This window comes from Perca fluviatilis, chromosome 4 (assembly GCF_010015445.1).
Source record: "Perca fluviatilis chromosome 4, GENO_Pfluv_1.0, whole genome shotgun sequence".
Classification (NCBI taxonomy): domain Eukaryota; kingdom Metazoa; phylum Chordata; class Actinopteri; order Perciformes; family Percidae; genus Perca; species Perca fluviatilis.
This window is the reverse complement of record NC_053115.1, coordinates 11,761,792-11,780,081: the sequence shown is the minus strand read 5'-3', so window position 1 is coordinate 11,780,081 and position 18,290 is coordinate 11,761,792. Positions and strand designations below refer to the sequence as shown.

The 18,290-nt window shown below is 41.2% G+C and overlaps 1 long non-coding RNA gene across 1 annotated transcript; it reads left to right on the top strand.

Annotated features, from left to right (window-relative positions):
* The first annotated feature begins 47 nt into the window (after window positions 1-47).
* Window positions 48-17,001, top strand: LOC120557710. The gene is made up of 4 exons (XR_005639009.1): window positions 48-10,772; window positions 12,235-12,382; window positions 12,486-12,579; window positions 16,639-17,001. It is a non-coding gene; the product is annotated as an uncharacterized LOC120557710 (long non-coding RNA).
* The last annotated feature ends 1,289 nt before the right edge of the window (window positions 17,002-18,290 follow it).

Genomic DNA, 18,290 nt, shown 5'->3' with positions numbered 1-18,290 from the left:
CGTATGCGTCGCGTCGCGTCGCGTCGCGGCGTATGCGTCGCGTGCGTGCGTGCGTGGCTGTCTCTTGTCATGGCAGGCTAATAATGCTTCCACTACTGAAAATGGGGTCGTGTGCACTCTTCTGACAATGCTGTGCCGGCCCAGGGGCTTGATTGTGTGCCGTGCTCATGGTTTCATTAAAAGAGAGAAGGGAGAAGAGAGTGACGGAAATGAGGGATAAATGAAGTGGAGGACAGATGAATAGTGAAGTGTGCATGTATTAATATGTGTGTATCTGTTTGATGTGTTTTTCCACTATAGTGAACCTGTGTACCTACGTGTTGTCACGTAAAGGTGCTTGTGTGAATGAATGCACATGAGCAACACGCCGGACAGGCCACATATTGTCCCTGCTAGCTGTGTTTCCATGGTGACAGCAAGGGTTGGTGCTAGCAGCAAGGTGTGAAGGAACCTTCCAGATAACCCTGAAGGTCAGCTCACAGAGCTTCAGCTCGCAGCACTACTCTGTACTGACGCACCTAACCGTCTCTGTGTGTGTGTGTGTGTGTGTGTGTGTGTGTGTGTGTGTGTGTGTGTGTGTGTGTGTGTGTGTGTGTGTGTGTGTGTGTGTGTGTGTGTGTGTGTGTGTGTGTGAGAGAGAGAAAGAGAGTGAGTGTTATGATGCATTTCCACTTATATATGGACATGGTTGGCCACCCTCGGAATGACAGAAGCTTGTTATCGCGCGCACACACATACATATTGCACACATACGCAGTCACACAGTAGACACACAGAATATTAATGGACTTATAATATGCCCTCAAACTTGTTCCTGGACATAAATAAACATTCACACAAGTGGTAGTCAATGTGAACGTAGTAGTAGAGTGTATTTGTCAATGATCTGTTGATCACAGTTTGATTCTCACTTGCCACCATGGCATCGATCTTGACATAACATTTACAGCGCCACTGACCAATCCATACAATACACGCTCTATTATAGAAATCTAGTAACTAGATACTGAAACCAATGAAATATATTTAGGAGTGAGTGCCTGTGTGCGTCCGTCAGTCCAGTTTTGTGTGTGAGCCAGCAACAAACTCTGCTTCCTTACCAGGGATTAGCCAGCTCTAACCGAACAGACACAATCCACATATCACCAAATAAAGCCAGAACCATATTAGACGTTTCAGCCAGTGACTCTCATATCCCTCCTCTCTCTGACATTTCTTTACAAATACCAGCCCCTATTCACTCTGTTATTGCCTTCTCCTATACAGCAATTCTCTGATTAAACAAGCTCCTGAAAAGACCAGGCCCTGCTATCTGCCATTTGGCTTTTATTAGAAACCCACCCTTTAATTAAATTGGCTAAATTACAGAAATATCAGGGATAGTTCACCAATATATGGGATAAGAGAGCACAATGGGTGAAAAAAATATGGGATAAGAGAGCACAATGGGTGAAAAAAAAAAAGCAAGACTGGGCTTTATGAGATGTTTTGAATGCGGTTTGGTGGTGAAATGAGATAAACACAATCTTGATAGTGGGGTGATTTTTTCTTTTTTTTTCTTTTTTTAAGGAACTCGATGTTTGTTTGATCTGGATGAGTCTCTTCACCAAATGTGTGTCACAGCTGACACTCTCAGTGCCTGTCATTTTATTTAATAGCATTTTTAAGAACTGGATTTATTTTTTCCACTGCCTCCTTCTAGTCCGACTCTACTCTCAACCCTGCACCTTCAGTGCCTTTCTTTTCCCGCCTTATTACTGTGAAAGATTGGTGATTGAGGTTGCCTTGGTAACCGGCCCCACTTTGATTGGGGGAGACAGCTGCATGGTGCGAGGTTAGAAGATGGCTGTTCACGTCTCACAATGCGCCACTATTGATTTCCAGTCCTTGTCAATTACTGGGCCCAGCTGACTAAAACGGGCTGGAAGAAAATGTGCATAAAGCAGGTGTGTGTGTGTGTGTGTGTGTGTGTGTGTGTGTGTGTGTGTGTGTGTGTGTGTGTGTGTGTGTGTGTGTGTGTGTGTGTGTGTGTGTGTGTGTGTGTGTGTTTTGGAGGGGTTACTGTAATGCTCACTCTGCAGCCAACATACAGTATTTATCTTGCTTTTTTTCACCCATTTAAGTGCAGGTGTTTGTCTGAAAAACAATTATTTGAGTTGTTGCCATACAGTAGCTTTAATCTCTCAGAAATCCTGTAGTTTGAGCTGGAGACAAGTTTGACAGTCAGCCACAGAGCCTAATGTATATACGTTTTAGCGGCCCTGCACCCTCTTCTTTGTTCAGCTCTTGAAACGCTGTTTGTCCGCTGTTCTTTCTCATCCAGCTGAAGAGGTGTCGGCAAATGAGAGGTATTCAGTCAGACTTTGACAAACTGCTGCCCTTTGTAAAGACTTAATGGGGATCAATTCAAGTAAAGTTAGACACTTGTAGAATTCACATGCCGTCACATAATGCTCAGTCACACATACACACACATTCCCACACGTACCTATTTCTTTTTGAAATTCACCCACTGCTAGTCTTTTGCCCTACACTTTTCCCTATCATCTTTTCTTCTCTTTTCTCAGCCAACTTGGCATTGTATATGTGAGAAGTCGACAGTGAGACTAATTGGAGTGTGTGGCTCCATCAATGACAGTCACCATTCTGTTTCTACACGCAGCACACGCTCACATGGAGCTCAATAGCTAATTGAATATTCTTTTATTAAACTGTGTTAATGTGAACTGGAACTGGCTGCTGGTGAACTGAATTCGACCCCCCACCACAACCGTACACATAAACACACCCAGCTCAGTGGAGCAGTTGGATGGATGACGCCTCAGCTTAGAGGGAGGAAGAAGAAGAAGAAGAGTAAACAAGAGGAAAATGAGAGGTGAGTGTTTTGGTACATTCAATGTAAGGTTTGTGATTTAGAAGTGTGTGAAATGTGTAAAAGTTGTATAGGCTAAAACTATCACATGGTTAGATAGCACTACTAGTAAAGTAGAAAAAATTTGTTTTTGTGTGTTGTGATTTGGACACCTTTATCTTGAAGACTCAGCACTGGATCACATTTGGCTCAGAAGTTTGCCTTTCCACAAAACTCTGATGCACTTATTTCCATGTAAAGTCCGAAAAAGTGAGATTCAGCCTACTTTCACAAACAAATGACGTGTATACTCTGGCACTGCTAGGGGACACAACTATGTCATGGCAGGTGTGTATTGATCAGGAACCCAAGAAAGCGCAGTGTCGGGTGTGAAGTTTGGATGAGTGGTTCTCTTGAAAGCTGCAAGCAGAAATACCAGAGGCAAAGCAATCGGCCGAACAGGTCCGAACAGGCATGTTTTGAACGGGCACTAGTTCTCTTAATGCGGCGCCAGGGCTGTTTCATTTTTTGGCCACACCCCAATCAGTGATGTTACCATAAATGTTGTATTTGAAAGCTGAAGGTACTTTTAGATTTGCATTGAATAAAGCTGCTGCTTCACTGCTTTTAGCTGTCAGAGTGAAAGCCTGAAGGGGTGGGACAATAAGTGAAAACAAGTAAATAATGATAGCTGTTGTATATAAGTGTTTGCTGATTATGATGCATATTATTGTTTGACTGTGGCCTGGGCGAACAAGATATTGCACAAAGCTAAACACACCTTTCTCATAATGCAACGCCTTAGCATCCTGGTCTGTTAAATTGTCTCCTCTTTCACCCGAGGGACGGATACTAACACCTGTGCTGCAAATATCTGGAAGTGACATGATGTGATTTATGTTTGGACAATTATCTAATAAGAATAAGCATCTGCTACCAAACCACGATGGGCCTGCATCTGCAAGCATTTTAAGTCTTACATTTTTTTGTGTGGAGTTTTCCTTTGATTACACATAGTGAAATGACTCCCCATCATTTTATGCTTGATGTTAGCTGCACTGAGTGTACTGTCTTCATTTGACCCCCAGGGAGACCCACTTTCTGTTTCATCCAGCATCCACAGACAAAGACCCAGAATACAAAGGGTGGTAGGACTAGAGAGAATGTAGAGATAAACTGGGGGGCCCTGAAGCAGCAGGGAGCCTGACCCAAGCGCGTGGAGTGAAACTAGGGCGGACACAGCACGTGACTGAGGGTGGAGCAGTTCAATAACCCTACACTGTCATGGCTGACACTGGAGGAGCAGAGCAGCTCTGGAAGAAAGGCAACAAAAAGAAAAGGAGAAGGCTGAACTAACCCAATATGCCAGTGAAGACAGAGGGTAAGGAAAGGGAACTAGGGAAAGAGGTCAAGGTTATGAAGGACAAAGTATTTCATCTGGCCGCTGGGGCGGAGAGAGAGACAGAGTGGGTGAGGTTAAGAGAAAGAGTCGGAGAGACAGTCCACTGAGGCAGCTTGGAGAAGATAGCTCCCTCCTTTCTGCTTTATTATATTACGCTGGTGGATAAAAAGAATACGACATCCTCTAAAGTCATTACAGCCCAGTAAGACTGGCTCAGAGGGCAATGCAGCTCCTTAACCCCGCTCAGCACATGCCTGGATGTGTGTGCGTCTCTCAGAGGGTTATTGAATGAGAGAAAGGGTGTGCGCACGTCTGAAAGACTGAGCAGGCCTGTTTATGTGTGTGTGTGTGTGTGTGTGTCTATGCTTGCACACACATTCACCAAACCAAAGTGGCACATCACTTAATCCTTCCCCAGTAACTAGGATAAGCCACCAGTCTTATCTTTCCTTCTCCCCCTTCGTTCTTTCCCTCACTCTTTTTTTTTTCCTCTGGAAACTATTGTCCCTTTTCCCGTCATGCCCCCCCACACCCCTCCCTCTTTCATTCTTATTATTACCCTCCTCAGCCCCAGACTTTAATGCCTCATTATTCTGTATTTAGGGCCTGGAATCTTCTCTTGCACCGGCAGTAGGGGCTAACATGGATTCTACATTTCTTTATTGCCAGGCTGTGCACAGGATTTGAGAGAAGCTTTCCGGGTGGACAAGGATTTTGCTGCCATCATCAGCCATGCTGCAGGCTCCTGGCAAGGAGTGATATTTTGATATTATGCCAGGAAGTGCCGCTACAACTACCCTTGGGAATGGAGCAACAGGTCTAGTATCTGAGTTTACATTGAGTTGTAGGTGCAGTAAATGTGTGGCTTGTTTTTAAAGCAACCAACAGTTTCAGCAGCGGCCAAGTGTAGTGTATCAGTGACTATCCTAACATTCTCAGTTCATATACATAAATGTCAGAGGCTGTCATAATAATAAAAGGTATGGATATTACATTTCATTCATTTTCACCCATCTAATGTAACATTCTTCTTTTCCCTTCCACTCTTTTTGCTCAATGTCCATTGTCTTTCATTTCCCCCAGATCTACCAATAACACCAGTGCTTCATCACCTTAAGTAGCATCAAAATTAGTAAGGAAAAAAGTGAAATGATTAGAGCACTTGGAGGACTCAAATATTAGTGTACCTATGTGCATTTTTGTTATTAACATCTAATTGTTGACTGCTTTATTCCATGCATGACCCTTGCCAAACTTTCTTTAATTTTCTACCAATCTTTGCCATTCCCAGTTCGGATTGAGAGTCTAAGGTGTGGGGGAATTTTTGTTAATTTATAACATTAAGATACAGTCAGTGTGATGCCCTTTGAGACTTTATCTGCAATTAAGGGCACAGGTATAAAATAAGTAGGGTAACTAATTCGTACAAATTGTCATCCGACCAAAAGGCAAAAGTGTTTATACCTGTTCACAACAGCCTCACGCCGGGGTGAAAAGCTTGCCATCAGAAAACGGGTCAAGATGTGATGAATAGTACAAACGCAAATAACGACACACTTTCACACAGTCTCACCTCAAATGTATATGTATTCATGGCGTCACACTCGTTTCTACACATAAAAAGTGACACAAGCGACTGTACAGACACTTTGTTTGAAGCATACTGTCATCTTAAAACTGGTCTGGTCAGGCAGTTACACTGACCATTTGACACACTTATAACACACTCATTTTTTCTTCTCCATACTGCCTCTGTCACTCATGCACTGACACAAATGTAGTGTCAATAATGGCAGGGGGCTGTTTGTATAATGATCATATCTTCCCAGATTGACGGGGTGCTATCGGCTTTGTCTGTCACACAAAGAGAAGAGAGGCAGTGTGAGTACAAGTGGATCACACACACAAACACACACTGAACCCCTCTATCATGGCGTCCTCCTATAGACTTCCTGTGTCAACAGAAGCTTTGATTAACTGGGGACAGGCAGTAGCCTTTGTATTACTTGGACAAAAGCGGAGTTACATGGTGAATTTTTATTGAAGACAGCACGCTGCAAGTTGTAGCAGTGGAATTATGAGGTACAGACTGGCACAGCATGAAAGCTGTAAAAAGAATATTTGATTTGAATACATCAAATCAGTTTTCATTTCAACCCTGCTGCTTAGTTTTTTCCGCTCCTTGTTTGTGATTAATACTCGGAAAGAAACATTTAAAAAAAAAACTCCATATTTGCCATCTCTCATCTTGTAACTTTAGCTAGGAATCATCTAGATAACATAAATTAAACACAGGCAATTTCCCTCCCCACTGACAGTGTGATTTTACCTTAAACTTCCAATTAGCTGTCTGCACTTTAGCTATCCATCACTCCAGAAAGGCTTTCGCTACCCACCGAATAATGTACATCAGCCACACTGGGATCAATTTGACTCTGATGATAGGCATGTGGGCTGTATCCATCAAACCCGGCTATTAATGACAGCAAAGGGAAATTAATATTTAAGCTGCTTTCATGTACGGAGCCGGATGTGACGGGACGTGATGTCTGTGAGTGCACATGAGTTTGTGGATGCTGTGTGTGTGCGCTCACTTCCCTGAAGGCAGGACGATTGTGTGTGTAGTAGCAGATAAGTGAAAGGGCCTCTGCCTCTTTACCTGCTGGCAGGGTGTCTGCCAGCTGAAAAGCTGGCCAGTGCCAACAGGCCAACTGAATGCCAATCAGCAGTGGCCTGCAGGGCATGTGTGGTCAACCTTTGTTAGAGGAGTGGGGTGAGAAGCTGAATTGTGGACTTTGTAATGTTTTAATGAGCAATGTGTGGGTGTAACTGCATATTAGAGTCGTAGGACATAGTTGACAGGGTTCTGGTGGGGGCAGGCGACTGATTTGGACACATGCACTGGTATGAGAGGAAAAGGAGTGTGTCTTGTCTGCTGAGGCATCAATGGAAGCTTGGTTCCCCCCATAGATGGCAGCATTACACTCAGAGTCCCCCATTCCTCTCACACCCCTCTAAAAACCATTTAATTGCAGCACTGGAAGGTCTTTCTCTATGACACTGTTAATCCATAAAGGCAAGGCAAGGCATCTTTATTTGTATAGCACATTTCAGCAACAGGGCAATTCAAAGTGCTTTACATAAAACATTAAAGAGCAGTTAAAAACGAGTAAAAACAAAAATGTAAATACGATAAAGGGAAATTCGCTGTTCACCTCAAGGAGATCAACACAGGCTGTAGCATCCTGGAACTGCTAGAGTCTCAGTTTCTGCTCAAGAATACTAGGAAGGCCAGGTTACCGGCTTGGGTTGCTTAGTAAACCAGGTCAGATTTAGACAGATTTGAACTTGGTTTCATTAAAAACGGACGGAAAAAGCTTTTTATTTAAATGCAACTTAAGTCCACTTTTTTGAGTTAGTTAGAAGTTGTTTCACTTTTTTTCCCAGAGAAAACAACATAACATTCCAACATATAAATACAGCAATCAACTCTCAGCAGTATGGACAGTATGGAGTATGGAAGTAGTAGAATTAGCACCTCTATAACTTGTAAGTTTGTCGTTTACAGTGTTGATCAGTGTTATATTGTGCCTGTGGCTAATTTACACCCACCCTACTACCCATTCATATGCCCAATTATGTCACTCTCTACGGTCTCTGATAACTATTTCTTGAATTCTGGCTGACCATCAGATGTTATATTAAAATGGCTGAAACACCATAGAGGAACACCAACCTGACAGAGCTGTAAGGCGGTTGGACAGTGAAAAGGACGTGTTTAATTTAAAACAGGGTGCTAAATAGCTCTTTAACAGCTTTTCCGTATCATATTGCAAGAACAATAATTTTTTTTTTTTTTGTATCTTGAATTGGTAATTTGAAGTAGCACAGTTATGTACCAGACTATGTCTTGGCCGGAGTAACTGTGCCTGGCCAAGAAATAGTCCGACCCATAACCCCTTGTAACACCATAACTTTTTTACTAGGGGTGCACGATTCAGAAAATGTCTCGATTCGATATCGATTTTCAGGCTCGAGATTCGATTCAAAATCGATTTCAAATTCAAAAATGATTCTCGATTAAAAAAAAAACGATTCACGGTATGTAAATGTAGGGTAACACTTTTCCCATGTGATTGCAGTAGACATACAATTTAATAGGGGTGTGCAAAAAAATCCATTCACATTCAAATCGCGATTCAGGCTCTATCGATTCATATTTATTTATTTATTTTTAAATTGTATGTCAACAGTAATCACATGGGAAAAGTAATTACATTTACATACTGGGAATCGTTTTTTTAATAGGGAATCATTTCTGAATCGAAAATCAAATCTTGAGCCTGAACATCGAATCGAATAGCGATATTTTCTGAATCGATTTTGAATCGGTAGAGCTTGAATCGCGATTCAAATGTGAATAGATTTTTTTTGCACACCCCTAGTTTTTACGCTTTGGTTTTTGAACTAAATGTAAGATGTAGAGGTGCTGGTAAGAGTTTTTTCTACGATTGGACAGAGCAAGGCTAGCTGTTTCCCTCTTCCAGTCTTCATGCTTCGCTAAGCTGACTGGCTGCTGGCTTCGACAGACGTGAGAGTGGTATCAGTCTTCTCATCTAACTCTTGCAAAGCAAATCAATGCATTTCCGAAAATATTGAAATACGTCTCTAATCCAGAGGACTGACTGATTGGCACACACACCGGCACACAGCCTTCAAAAACTGGGTCACACAATCCGTTGTACAGATGCCTCTACATACTGTTTACTATCACGACCCATGAAATTGATTCTTTTTATCTGTATGTTTGTGAGCGTTTTCACAGCGTGACACAGGTTGCTCTCCCTCTTTCCCTCCATGCCCTCGCCATACAGTACCTGGTATGTCTGTGTTGTGTGCGAGATACTCATTTCATGGTTCATTTGTCGCCTCACGAGCTCCGTTAATAAACAAGACCCTTTGTTGCCACTGTCTCTCTGACACCTCCCTGCGAGCGTGTGTGCGTGTCGGCTGTCAGCCGGCTTGTCTTCAGCTCTCGCGTGGGATTAGGTGAGGCGTCATGCTCCTCAGCATCCCGCCATCATGTCGATAGTGAACTCATTACCAACTTCACCAGTACCCATTTAGGGATCATAACTCCTTCCACCAACAAATCAGTAAATCTCATTGTTCTCGGATTGTGTGCCAATGAATTTTTGAATTGAAAAATGTTATATTTTGTATGAACAGTTAAACTGGTATTTTTTCTGCCTGTGTTTACTGTCTGTCCATGTGTATCTATATCTGTTTACTGTATGTATCAATATGAAAAAGACTGATGATGAAAAAAAAAATTGCATAAGAATTGGTCAACGGCAGGGTTCATCTCCCATCTGCCCAGAATGCATCTGTGATGGGAGAGAGCAGCACTAGCATACAACCTCTCCTAGCATTTTACGTATTTTAAAGAAGCTCAGCGAGGCTGCCGCAGTCTGTTTCTTTGCATTTTTTCTTGAAACACTTTCTGTAAAATTCTTCTCTTTCATAGCAAGCTTGTGAAACGCTTTGAGCACGATGCACAAAAGAACAGTTGGCATAAATGGGACTATAATAATAGCCTTGATGATTTTCAGAGTAGTGAAGTTTTTTTTGAACATGTTTTTCAAATGTGTTTAATAAACTAAAGCAGACACAGTTATGATGATGAAGAGATAATTCATATTATTTTCACTTTATGGCACGTTCTATTAAAAAGCCGTTTCCTTGGAGCCTAACATTGAATATTGAGTTTATTTTTTCCACTCAGACAGCATGAAGGAGTGTTTATATGTTGTATTATTAAAAGGGAGAGAGCCGAGACAGTGACTAATCTATTTCCTTTCACACACAGCAGCCAGTAATCACTGTTCTATGGAGCTGCTCACTCATCCATCCATAATGTTATCAAGACACATTATCTATGTGTGTTTTGCGAGCGCTTATATGTGTCCGTGCACTTGTGTGATTTTTTTAGGGGCTTTGAAAGCTGGTGTTAAAAATGCTATATGGACATTCTTGTGTGTGCAAGAGTGCACATTTGTGTTTCTAAGGATTTAAAAAAAACTGCGTGTGTACCTTTGTGTCAGAGCTCCGTCCACACTGCAGATCCAAATGCAACACGTTCTCCCTGCAGCTTGTGGCTCGATCTCACATTGTCAGCTAGCGAAGGTCACACTCTAATGTGTGAACATCGGCCCCTCTGCCTAGTTGTGAAAGGCAGAGGTAGCTTTCTGCTTGGACAAGGCCACAGAAACATGTCTTCCTGCTGTTTGTTTTATTACAGGGTCCGGCTTACTGTGCTGCCACTGGGGTCTCTATATTATCTATCTGTGTGACAGTGTGCAGTGCTGTGGATATTTTAAATATATGTACAAACTGGAATTTATGCAGATACAGGTGAATGGCTCGTGGTTTTGATTATAACATACAAGGGACGGATGCGTTGGGATGCAGAAGGGGTCATGACGGTCACAAACAACAGGAGGATCTTCAAAAAGTGAGGTAATCCGGTGCATCAGAGTGTTGTGGTCAGTGTCACATATTGTGCCAAGGTTTGGATGGTTGAGAAAAGGAAACTGATCAAGAACTAATTAATCAATTAGTTGTTAAATATTAAATTAATTGCCAACTGATAATCAATTAATCTGTTTGAGTCAAACAGTAAAAATTCTCAGATTCCTGCTTCTTAAATGTGAATATTTTCTAGTTTCTTCACTCCTCCATGACAATAAACTGAATATCTTTGGGTTGTGGACGACAATGAATATAACCGTTAGTTGCAGCCCTCGAAAACACACACCTAATCTAGTGAGGTGCTGGCTTGCACGGAGACGGTATCTAGAATGTTAAAATTGATGTTGGAGGCCTTTTGGAGGTGGATGGCCTCTTTATGGACTCATATCGTGAGACATCACTGTTGCTGTGTTGTTGACATCAACAACAACATCATCAAATGAAAAGAGCTGTCTCATTAACCGGTGATCACTGGACGTCAGTGAGTAATCAGAGTTACTGCACACTATATTGACTATGTATATCAGCATATGGTTTTAGGACTGTGTTGTTTGTATCGTTTTTTTGACTGTTTTTGTCATTTGGGACATTGTCCACCCCCTTTTCTGTCCAGGGGCCTGTTTTCACAAAAGCAGAATATATAAATCCAGGATAACTGATAAAGCGAGGCTTGACCTAGTCTAATCGGTGCATCCTGGCTTGGTGCGTTTCACGAAGGCCAAGCCAGGCTGAGGAGGAGCGACTAGGTTGAGCCAGGCTGAAGTAATTGAGATAGATGCGCGTCCACGGCTTTCCTCAAAAGACCGCAAGGTTGATCACAGATTTACTGATGCCAAAATGGAGAATACGCGTTGTACATACTTTATACAGAGTGAGCAGCAGCTTCTTGTGGAAGTATGATGACGTGAAACACATTATTTGTATAAAAAGAAAAGAAACACAGCCGCTGTAATGAAACAGCGAGAGAAAGCGAGGCAGACGATCGCGGACCGACTGAATGCGTAATTGTAGCCTAAATATATACATTAACTGACCACTGCTCTGAACTGAAACTGTCATAATCATTCCATTCAAGGATTAGGCTACTAATCATTTTCACAAATTAACAGTTGTACTCTTTGCCTTAAAAGTAAGCAGAAGATAATGTTACTCAGGAAATTTACAATGAAGATCAATTTTCTACAACGCTAGAATATGATGCGTAAATATCTCTTTCACTCTGTTCCTCCCTCTCTCTCTCATGGGCTAAAATATAAGTTTCCTAAGTCATTAACTTCCACTGCTCGCTTTTAATGCAAAGTGTACAACTGTTCGTTTTTGCAAATGACAGTGACTCATTGAATGATTTCAGTTAAGAGATAAAACATGCGATTAATTGCGATTATCTGTAGAAATTTGGCGATTAATTGCCATTAAAAAAATCTCTATCTGTTTGGGATTGTGTGGACAGATGAGGTGTAGCAGTGATCCTCGTGAGAGTGTCTGGACCCCGACCTTTACCTCCACGTGACCCCAGCTCTGTTTTACTGCCCCTCAGCCTGCTAGCACCCACACCTGTCGTCACCCATTAGATAGTATGGCACACAACGCCACAGGAGGTATTCTCGTTCACTCTTTGACCTTTCTTTTACCAACGTTTATACATGATGTACAGTATGGTCAGTAAACCTCTCCCCTTGAATTCCTCCTGTTTTTGATCAGCAGCTGCATCTGTCAGCCAGTACATTGCACTGACATGGTTGGAGGTAATCCACTGTTGATTGGCTGTAAACCAAGACAAGCATATCAGCTGGAGGTAAGACTGGACCTTCAATGTGTATGTTTTTTTAGCATTTTAGGATTTTAGCATTTACACCTAAATCCATTTGTTCATACAAAAATATGGATATCAAAACATCTACAAACCCATTACATATTTAGAAGATGCAATACAAAATCATGTCACAACATCTATTCTATACAGTATAGGGCTGCAACTAAAATTGTTTTAATCATGGAATAATCCACATAGTTCCAATTTAATTTACAGTGATATAAAATGAACGGTAACACTTCATCATACAACCCTTCATTTAAAATGTCATTTTGATCAATTGAATCAGGTACCAATAAAATGATTACCGGTTCCTACTGGTATGTAAATGTAGATACAGAGAAAAAAAAAATCTGGAACCTGGGAACATTGTGTGTACATCTTGTGTGTCTGCAGTATATTTTGCAGCTACAAATTGATTAATTGACTAATCAATTCAGCACCAATTACATACATATATGTCAAATATCATGCATGGCTAATAAATATATTATGTAAATGTCAGCGTCAACCAAAAATAGGGATTTTGAGCTATAAAACTTATGGCAAGTCTTAGGTAAGATGGTGAAATATTTGGGTGAATGTTGGGTCATACACCCATGGGTTCTCCTGCAGCGCCTCTCTGTATATTGGGAAGCAGCCGGTGCTCTTGACTCATTCCCCTCTCCGTGGGGAGTCCTCTCTGTCAGACTGCAGGGGAAATTGACCTGTGAGTAAAGCGAGCATTTTGGGGAATGGTTATTTATTGAACTGGAGAGGAGACTTGATGATTCACTGACAGGTTCAGTCTCAAACACATCCAAATGCACACACACAAATAGAAATGCTCTCCTACGAGAGAACTTTTATGAAAAGAGTTGAAGTATCAGGGTAACTTCAACCGCCAAATGTAGCAAGGATCGTTTTTTCGCTCTGCAGTCAAGGCCGTTTCTTCTTTTCCTCTCATCCCACTCTTACTCTTTGACTCACAAAGGAACTTTCTGTTGTTACAGTATGATCCAGTCTAGTCAGTATAACTGTTACTCAAACACTCTTGTTTCATTTAACTTAATTTTGTTGCCTTCAGATGGAAACTGTAACGGCAAAAAGCTCTCAGAAGCTAAGAAACACGCTAATTGAATGTTTCTAGTGGGATTTGAAAGCAAAGGATGGATGACCCTAAGCTACATTAGACCAAGGGTGTTAGCTATATACTAGAATTCCGATTTACAGCTCACATCTCCCAATTTTTAGACAATCTACAGTAAATGATTTTTTTTTTAAGTAACACATGGACATCTATGGGGGCTACACATGTGTTTCACATCAAAACAGAAATCTCAAGATGACAGAAAGTAAAAACCTGCATCCTTTTTTATTCTTGCTCTACAGGGTTAAACCACCCAAAATGAACCGAATGCACAAAGAACACTGAGATGCCTCGAGAGCATTTCATGATAGCATTCTTTGAGAAACACACAAACTCACCCCACCCAGGCCAGCTGATCTGATGCTTAGTGACATGACCTTCATGTCTTGCCAGCACCATTGAAGGCCCCCCGGGTGCCCCCTCCCTCTTTCTCTCCCTCTCTCACTCTCTCTCACCTCCCCCCACCATGCCGCCTGGTTGGGGCTCACCCTGCTCTGGTCTGGTACCTACTGTCACTTGCTATTGGGAGACATCACATTGGCACAGCGACCTCACAACACACAGGTGCAGCCGAGCTTGATTAAGGCACACACAAAAACTATATACTCACTCAACCATGCACAAAAAGGATTTGAGAGTAAATATCTAGGACAGACAGGTTGGAGGACAAATGTGTTATTAGTTTATTGGTCTTTAACATGTGCTGAGAGAGATTTCTATAAACATTGTTCTGTGTTACGGAATATTTAAGTTAGGGTTGTGGTGAGTTTATTGTGATAATCAGCTGTCTTTAAACACACTGTTGCTGATGTGATGTAAATCAACATGATGAGTTGGTGGTACTAGGATCTGCCACACCCTGGTTTCTAGAGGATGGTCATAGTGTGTGTGTGTGTGTGTGTGTGTGTGTGTGCGTGCTATCAAATAGGATTGTAATCAAGCACCAAGCTGTCCTGACATGAAATGGCCACTTACGATCTTGAAGACACGCTCACTCTGACAGCTTACATTATAATTCATGAGGTGGATGCTAGTCTCCTCCACACACACAAACACACTCTCACACACACACACACACACACACACACACACACTTCCTGCGTTATTGCTGCAGATAGTTTTCATCACAGCGCAAACAACATTATCAGTTGATCTGCTCTGTTGGTGATGTGAAATACTCCAGTTGTATCTGTGGAGTGGTCTATCAACTTTTAAACAGGTAAATAATATGCACTGCTGTGGTATTGATTTTCATAGCAAAACGTTGATTTGATGTGTAAGATTGCTAGCAGATGCTAATCTTGAATTGATATAAACAGGAAATGATCTCAAACCTGCAAGCCTACTTTCTAGCCATGCTATCGGCAGGGCTCTATAGGGATGACTATGTCTTTCAGTCGTAAATGTGGACTGCCATGAAACATTAATTTTCTCCTCAGGATGATTTGTAACAACGTTGCTTTAACCCTTGATTTACCATCTAGTGCCATCATCAGGTCAAAATTGTAATTTGTCCAATACTTTGGATTATGATCAAATACACACAAAACTAATCACATTCCCATCACGGTTCAAGTCATGCGCACAGCAATGACAGAAGAAGTCGTTGGCAATAAAAATCAGGCCTCGACCACCTCCAACAATGCTCACTAAATAACTAAAAAGAAAAGAAAAACACGGAAGTTAAAGCAAATTCTGAATCTAAGACAACATAAATAGTGCAAGTTAAGATGTAGGGCTACAATCAGCGGCAGCTACTTTGTGTTTAAAGGTAATTAGCTAATTTTAGCATGCTAACATGCTAAACTAAGATGGGGAACATGGTAATCAACATGTTAGCATTGTAAGCATGCTGATGTTAGTTTTAACTCAAAGCACTGCCATGCTGATGTACAGCCTCACAGAGCTGCTAGCATGGCTTTAGACCAGTCTTGTTGCCATGAATCTCTCAGAAGCAAGGATGCATTGCAGGAGGTACTTTACTGTGAAGCAGCTGCAGACATGCAACATAAACAATTGATGATTGCTAACCAATGTTTGAGTGGATTTTTTAAAATATTTTTGTATGTTTGTCGTCCAACTACAAATACATTCTGAACATGTAAATGATTTTAATGGATTCAAATTTAAGCTGAAAATAAATTGAAAGTTACTTTTTGTATACACTGCAAACACAAACTAAAGCTGCCTTTACACAAGAACCAAGTAAGTTTCCCCCACCTATGTGGCAGACCTGATCTATTTGTGACTGTGAAGAGGGAAAAAGTTAGACACCGTGATGTTGCCTTTCAATGTAGTCAGACATATGAGAGCATCAGATTTGTGCCACAAAGGGTATAAAAATAATCAGAAATTCTGTGTGTATAAACGGAGCCTCAGATGTAGAAGCCAACACTGGTATGTGAGGTTTTCAACAGCAACATAGCGCATCAACAGTGACAAGAAAAAACCAACACCCACTAAACAACCTTAGAACATTTCTGTTCGTTTGGTTGTCCTCTCCTTTTTCTCTCCCCTTTGCTGTCTGCGTTTCCTTTACTGACTCTGTATGACAAAGAGGAACACTGCTGTCTGAAAGGAGAAGCCTGTGTTTCACAGGGATGTTTTTGTGTGCGTGTTGGCCTCTCAGGGGCATGTAAATTTGAGAAGTGAAAATGCACTTTGGTCCACAAGCTTATTAATGCATGCATCTCCCAGTGCCACATCCATCTGGGGGGAAGTCCAGGTCAAATTCACACAGATTATGTCTGTTTTGAGGGTTAGAAAAACTTGTTTGCATCAGTGTCTGTTTTCCCTCTTGGTTTAGGAATCTCTGAGGTTTTAATTTGCAATATGTACTGTCCCAAAAAAACGTAATTGTTCCACAGCTGTACAGAATTATTATTTTTTTTAATGTTATCCTTCCTTTGCAGTGAGAATGAGTTCCATGGGTTTGTGCCTTGCTGGAATAGAGAGCTGGATAACGTCTGCGCTATGAATAGTCATCTCCAATCTGACCTCACAAGACCAAGCACATTATGGTGTGTTGTTCACACACATTCACACGCGCACAAAATTGAACTGAAAACATGGTTAAAAAAAAACTTGATCCAGTTCTTCCGGACACGGAGTCCACAGAGTGCCAGACATCGCCAGCGGGCTCAAGAAAACAGTGGTGTGTGTGTCTGTCAGTTGGCTGTTCTTTCTATGTTTATGTGCATCTATGTGTGTGGGAGTGTTTGAAGGAACCAGAAGTGACTTGAATATGTACTGTGAGCAAGTATGTATGCACACAGAATGTGTAGTGATGAGTTCGGTAATTAATATCACTACCAGTTAATTTACCTGCCTCAGAGAAAGTTACCGCATGATCAGCGACAGGGACGTTATTCGCATTACCGGTTGATCAAACGTTTCATACTAATAGCAGCGATAGGTGATTGGAAAGTTATGTAAGTACACCAGAAGTTTATGTAAATAACACTTGCCTGCTGGCTTCTGCTCTCTGCTGTTGTTGTTGCGCTGTAAGACAAGTGCGCGAGGGAATGTCACAATACAAACACGAAAGAAGAAGCAAAAAATATTTATTAATTTAACTTTTTTTTTTAGTAAGTGCTGTAGTATAACTAGCAGGAGACAAGTAATAATTGAGGTAAGTTTGGAGACATTACCCTATTTAATCATTAAATTAATAAATATTTTTGTTTTATCTCTTTTCGGTGTAGTAATTTGTAGACGGCCCTAAGCACTCGTCTAACTGCAGGTAGCAGCAGCAACAGAGAGCAGAAGAGAGCAGGCAAGTGTTCATAAACTTCTGGTGTACTTACAAACTTTCCAATCCTTCGTTTTATGAGTACATAACCTATATGTACTAGTGTAGAAGTTTGGTATCATTTCGGGCATCATTAGTGGGGTCATTTACGAGATACAAACGTGGGTCCATTAGCCCCTGCGCTAAGCTATTCAGCTGATAATGCTACTCTAGCTAACTCTCCCAATGTTAGACCCAGGTGAAAAAAGCTTCTGGGGGGGTGTATGGCTCGAGGTCATGGTGCAAAGGACCCTAGGGTGAAATTACTCCGAACCATCACTTTAAAGGAAAATTCTCTTTTTCTTTACCTGGGTGCAATTTTTATTCTGGTCATTATTTGTATCAGGTATGGTAACATTATATCACAATATAACATGTTTTCTGATCATTTCATAAATAGTCTATATGAAATATCCACATGGTAAACATGTTTGTATACTTCTGTGTGTATTTAGTGCAAAAGGAACAGTTATAAGTGAAATTATACAGACAATATATATATATATATATATATATATTTTTTTTTTTTTTCAGCTATACACTGACTATATTTACATGCATGCACACAAATATTGTGATGTAAAAATGTGTATTAGATTTTGCAGACTTCCTGGTTCAACACCTCAATTGTACTTAGCATAATTCTGCATACAGAAATTCTTTTTCTGAATTATATTAAGTACAAGGACACATAACTATATGCAATTATTTCTCCTTTCATCCATCTACTCTGCTATTACTTTCCCTGTCTGCAGTCTTTGTCGGGCACATGCT